Raw genomic sequence first — 6,052 nt, 5'->3', positions numbered from 1 at the left:
CCGAGTCCTCATTTATTTCGGTCCTTCCCCACATCTCTCGGTAAGTATCATAGCATTAATAATTTGCAGTCTAACTTGTACTGACGATCTGCGGGTTACGATATTTTGCGAAAATTACGAATTCCAACCAAAAGTGTAAGAATATTAAAATAAATCATATTGAAAGATAAAGATTAATTATGTAAACATCAAATTTGATGATAATCAATTAACATTCAGTAAAAAAAACGTATCTTCTTAAATCTCATATATTTCACAAAGACATAAAATCAATAATGTTAATATTATATCAATAATTTGTCATTTGTGATTCTAATGTCTCAAACAAATTTAATTTTCTTTGGCCATAATCTTATAAAGGGAACTAATTTATGTTCTTCCGTAGGAAACAAAAAAAATCGACGATTACCGAGCGAATTCACGTGTGAATGCGTGGTCATCGAGCGAGAACGGTAAGAAAATTGAAAAAAAAAGAGAGCGGGAGCGTCATATGCCCATATAGATGAGCGGACGACTTTTCAAGGATAATTAATTTCCCGGTCATTCCCAAGAACCCTAACGAGCTCGTTAAAAAGTTTCGACACGTTTAGACCCGGATTCGGCCATGGAAAAACCATTTAAGCTTCTTTTCACCGTCGGACTGCGGAGCTGAATGGACGACCGGTTTCTTCGCGCACCCCACGGCCACGTCTCGGAAGCAACTACTTTTTTCCCCCGTTTTCCAATGTCTACCTCGCGCCGTTACGACCCACCCTCTCTTGCACCCTATCTCAATCCCTCGTCTCGCCATCCGCTTCTTCGTCGTTTCACCTCGCATCCGTTCCCATCACCTCGGCAGCAGTTTTCAGCCTTTTCTTGCCGTCGTTTGGCTGACATTCCGCCGCAGAAACATGGAGAAGACACGAACGGGGATAGAGGGAAAGATAAAAAGGAGAAGGAAACTAGCCGTGAGTAAAGGAACGTTGCGGAAGGTGACGGAAACGAAGGGGCCACCACCGAGAGAGAGTCTCCGGCGAAGGTGGCGAGTACCAACCTCTGAGAGGAGCCCACTCTTTGTTTCGCCTCCCGGCGAGATATCGGCTAAGTTTACTTGGTGGAAACTCGACCTATAAATTTCATCCCTTAATACGGGAACGTATAATATGAAACCGTCGAGTTATACCTCGCGGCCGTTTTAAGAAACGCCTGACGGCGTTATTCACTCGGCCCGCTCGCGTTTCCCTGGACGGAATTTGTTGGATTTGCAAAAAGTTCGCGAACGATATTCCTGAGTGCTCCGCAAAGTGAGCACGAGGCGCGGAGTAAAAAGAGGTCTTGAAGTTAAGAAAATTCTATAGCCGCATCCCTCGTGTACAGAGAGTGCGAGGCAGAAAGGGAGGAAGGGAAAAGAAAGCACGTGATGCATTATTTTACTTACACACGCTCGAGCTATCACTCTTAACCAGAAATAAGCTTAGGATGGCATATTCGCATTAAAGATTTGTTCCACATACAATATACAATGAATTGTTTAACTGATGAAAAAAATAATTGTATTAAAAGACCATTATTCGAAAACCCGCGTAATTATGCATGATTGCTAATAATTCGGATAAAATAAATATGAACTTTTATTATTCAAATAATACAAAAATAATTTTGGATAAGGTAACGAATAATTATTATATTTAAATATAAATGATTCAGATAGAAACAAAATTATCCGAATAATTATTCAGACAAACAATAGCCGCGCTGGCTAAGTTATTGAAATTATTCTAATCCTGCTTCATACGAAAATATCTCTTAAAGTATCTGTGTTAAAAAAATTTGCAAATTATAAATTTCACATGTATGATTCTAATTTATATCTAATTAATAAAAATGCAAACTTAATAATGGAATTATTATGTAGACACGATTCGTTACACAATAGTTTCACTGGTTAACCAATGCGCTCTGTTTGAAACAGTTAAGCGCACGGAAAGCGCCTAAGGTGAACTAAGATTAGCTAGTCTCTCTCCTTAGGTGGATCAAGTATATCTCTCCGAAATTTCGGACTTGGAGCGATACAAATATGAGTCCTGAATCTCTACATTGCCTCGAGGTGGCATCGTGAGATACCGGCAAACCTGTTCACTCTGTAGAGCGCGGCGATGGAATTAATGCCGCATTTGTATGAAATTTGGCCAACACTGGCTCGGAATTCGGCTTATACGATCAAGGAATCGTACCTTGTCGCGGTGGAAGCAGGTTTACGATTCGGTCAATCGTAAACCTTGATTGCTCGGTCCTGCTGAGAACCTTCGTCCCGCAATGTACATAACCGCCGTTGGTTATCGCGGAGGAGTAAAGATATAGAGACCAACTCGTTGGTCATTGAAGCCGACTCGTCCTCGTGAATATTATATATATCGTAACGTGATCAGTACAAGTATCCTCGACTTTATCTCGGCCTATCGTAACATTCATAGTCATCTTACGAAAGCAAATACGCATCCCATCCGTCAAGAACTAAAAACGAAAGATAGATCGATGTATAATTTAACTGCGCTCATGCTAGCTATAGAAATTTTTTATACCGAGGTAATATATCTAAATTAAATCATTAAAAAAGGAAGAAATGCCAGATTTCAAGAATTACGAGACGAATTTTATGAATAGCTTTAGGTAATTTAATTTTTTCCAACATGACAAATTTCCGATATTAAATAAGTGTAACCAAATTAAATTTCCATATATTAAAAGCCGATTCGAAATTTGAGAGGAAATAAGCTCGTGAGGCTCGACGAGTTTTATAAAATATGCTGTATATAACCTGTTTAATTATTCAACGCGATCTTTGCTATTCAAAAGATGAGACATCACGTATGGTCATGTATTCGTATACGTCGCTGCTTTATTTCCTCGATAACTCCGCTTTGTAAAACTTCATACATAAAGGAAAAACAGAAACTTCTCCGTAAGTCTATATAATTTCATACATAATTTATGCTGTGTATTCCATAAATAACCACGCGTACACTTCCGTTGTAGACATTTATATGCGATATTTGCGTTCTTTGAGCATCAGCAGAATGCATCATGGGAAATGTTTTTAACGGACCAGTAGCCAAATACAATTCCGTTTATTTACCACTAAAAAAAACGTTTATCTTCGGTAACATTTGGAAAAAATAAATTCAGTCTAGAGATATATCTTCCGCGACACGATTGACACTTTGATATATATGTGGGAAGCGTCAATTTTTCACGGTATACGAAGATAGATGCACGCGGAACACATCTCGATCCCTTCGACATCGAGGAAATGGCCTACCTAAAATTTTTGGGTAAAATTTTCTTACAATGAAGTAAGTATAGGTCCATACAATATCTTATGAAGGCTGATCGCACCGTATATAAAGATATGTTATTATTCAAATACAAGCTGCAACAATCTTGATATTTCTCGAAAGAGCTATTCTAGAGACGGTTTATCTTCTAAATTTTTTAACTTTTCCTAATGAGAATAATCTTAATTTTTCAATGTAAAAATTCAGTGTATCTCGCATTCCGCATACCACCTTGTTTGTAATATCTTCGTGAAAAAGTGGTAATACTGCTTAGAATAACCACAGCAACGCGATAATATCCGCGCGTATCATCCTTTCGAAGGCACATTTCTTTGAGCAAATAAAGAAAAAAGAAGAAGAAAGAGAGGGTAAGAGAGACGTGAAAATGGAGTTTTCTCTCGTTTCTCAGCTCACGTTCTCGGGCTTTGCGCGTCGCTCACTTTGGAAAATAGCTTCCGTTTACTTATTCTTCTCTTTTCCGCTTTATCGACTATACGTCTACCGCGATCTCCTTAATAAGACAAACCTATCGATGGATTGGTGACTTGACAAAATCATCGTTCCTAGATTTAAAAATTTATCGCGAATTTGGAGTTAGTCCTTTCTTAGTAAAAATATCGAAAAAATGTATTATTTGTCGTAAATATTTAGCGCTACATATTTTAATAACTAAGCCTTAATTAAAATCCTGTTGAGAATGTAAACTTTATTCGAAATTAACAAAAAATTTTTGAAGAAATAAACTTTAAATTAACAGCAAGTCTACATCTGAAAGAAGCTTAGCTCTACAAAAATTTCTTTTCTCAATCATGGTTTGAAAGCTATTGGTAGCCTGACATTTTCACCGGAGGAAATTCTAGATTAATTCTCTAAGTCAGAGAATCAAAATTAAAGTTGGAAGACTTTAATTACCCAGAATACGCTATAAATGCAAAGTGCAACGAACCATCTCGCAGCTCATAATTACGTTGCATCCGCTAAGCAAAAGGTACTGACCGAAAACATTTTCGAAGTATCGGAATAAATTTCGAGCGGCGAGAGAAAAGCCCGGGGTCGAGAGAGCGCAAGCCACAAGTATTTCCTCGCTCCGCCGGATAGCCATATTTTTTCTCCTTATTTCCGCATCCCCAAACGTGGCCGCTGTTTTTTCACGCCACAACGCTACACTTTATGAACTCTGCGCCCGACACGTTCGTCCGTCCATCTGTCCGTTCATCCATCCAGCAAGAACACGCGTTTCCCGCGGCAACGAAATTGAATGTCCGCGGTTTATGACGCACGGAATTGCGTATCGTTAACTGACGACGTAAAAGGTGGGTATATGTACATGGGCACATCGCTAGTTTTTTTACGATCCGTGCTAATGCTCCTCGCAGAACATCTACGAGGGCCTGAATGAGCTTCGAATGAGATCCGTCGAGAACAACGCAGAAAATGCTGGGCAATTATGCGCTCAACGCGAGAAAGATTTTTATGTCTTTTTAATTCTACAAATGTAACGCGGAATATTATGTATAAAATGTACAAATATGTCTGGTTATTTATAACAGCTACAATTTAAGGAAACAATTTAAAAAAGTTTAAATTACATATCTTTCACTAAAATTTTAATTTAATAAATGTAATAGCATTACTAGATATACATATAATTACACGATATAATTTATCAGGAAGAATCGACTCATATAACGCCTCTTATCCGGAAGATAGTTATTTTGTACTCAGGCACACAACGTGTAGAATATATCATCTCCGGACACTGTCACAACTAAGGCCATCGTGCCAGGAAGTACATTATGTACCTACTATACAGCCAGCTTAATAACAATGCGAAGCACTTGGTTCTTTGCTCGGTACTTTAGTGCAATTTGATATTTACGGAGCAATATTTCAACTTTACACTCCGCCTAACACGCTGATTTATTGCGACCATGGCGAGAAAAACGAGAGAGAGATGAGTTTTCTTCTCTCTTTTGTTTCCACTTCCGCTTTATATACCAGCAAGATTTTCCTACGTTTCGAGTGTGAGGAACGTGGTAAAAATCGATATTTCTTTCTTAATAGGAAGGTAAAGTCTGATTCTACGTGCGTTGTGGTTTGTGGTTAGACGGTGATTTATGGACGTGATATTTGGCAAAAATTTTATCCGAGCTACGTATACGAATTTAATCCTCGCATTTTCACGTTACCTGTCATTTCGTTCGTATCAATGGCAGCTTTCGAAAAAACAGAATATTTCGTGCAAAAATCGCTTCGAAACATTTCCATGTAATAGCGAAATATCACAAAGCTAAATATCTGAATAAACCGATTCCGCACACTTACCCTCCATAAGCTACCAAGTGAGCAAAAAAAAACAGTAATTCGCCTGAGGATCGAAAAATAGAAAATATCATTAAATCAGTATTCCGTACAGGGATTACGCTCTTATTCGTGACGTTCAGTTCAATCGATGCCAACGTTTATAACATCGTTATCGTCGCAATTATTACTACACGGCGATATTAAGCTCGTTACTGCTCGAGTTGATTAAAAGCTTCGAGCCAAATTGCGTAACAAAATTCGTTTCAAATTTCCGAATGTAATCGCGATAACGGCGATATCGAATTCATCAATTTTTTCTTCTTTTCAACGAACCGCCGAGCGAACGCAAGAGATGATATCGTCTATGGACGCATCCGCAATCTACGTAAACGGGAGCGGAGATTTCACGGTCCGATATATATCCCACGTCAAAA

The sequence above is a fragment of the Temnothorax nylanderi genome, unplaced genomic scaffold, assembly GCF_030848795.1.
Source record: "Temnothorax nylanderi isolate EJ_2023f unplaced genomic scaffold, tnyl_v1.0 TNYL_tig0003_pilon, whole genome shotgun sequence".
Classification (NCBI taxonomy): domain Eukaryota; kingdom Metazoa; phylum Arthropoda; class Insecta; order Hymenoptera; family Formicidae; genus Temnothorax; species Temnothorax nylanderi.
This window is presented reverse-complemented; position numbering follows the sequence as displayed.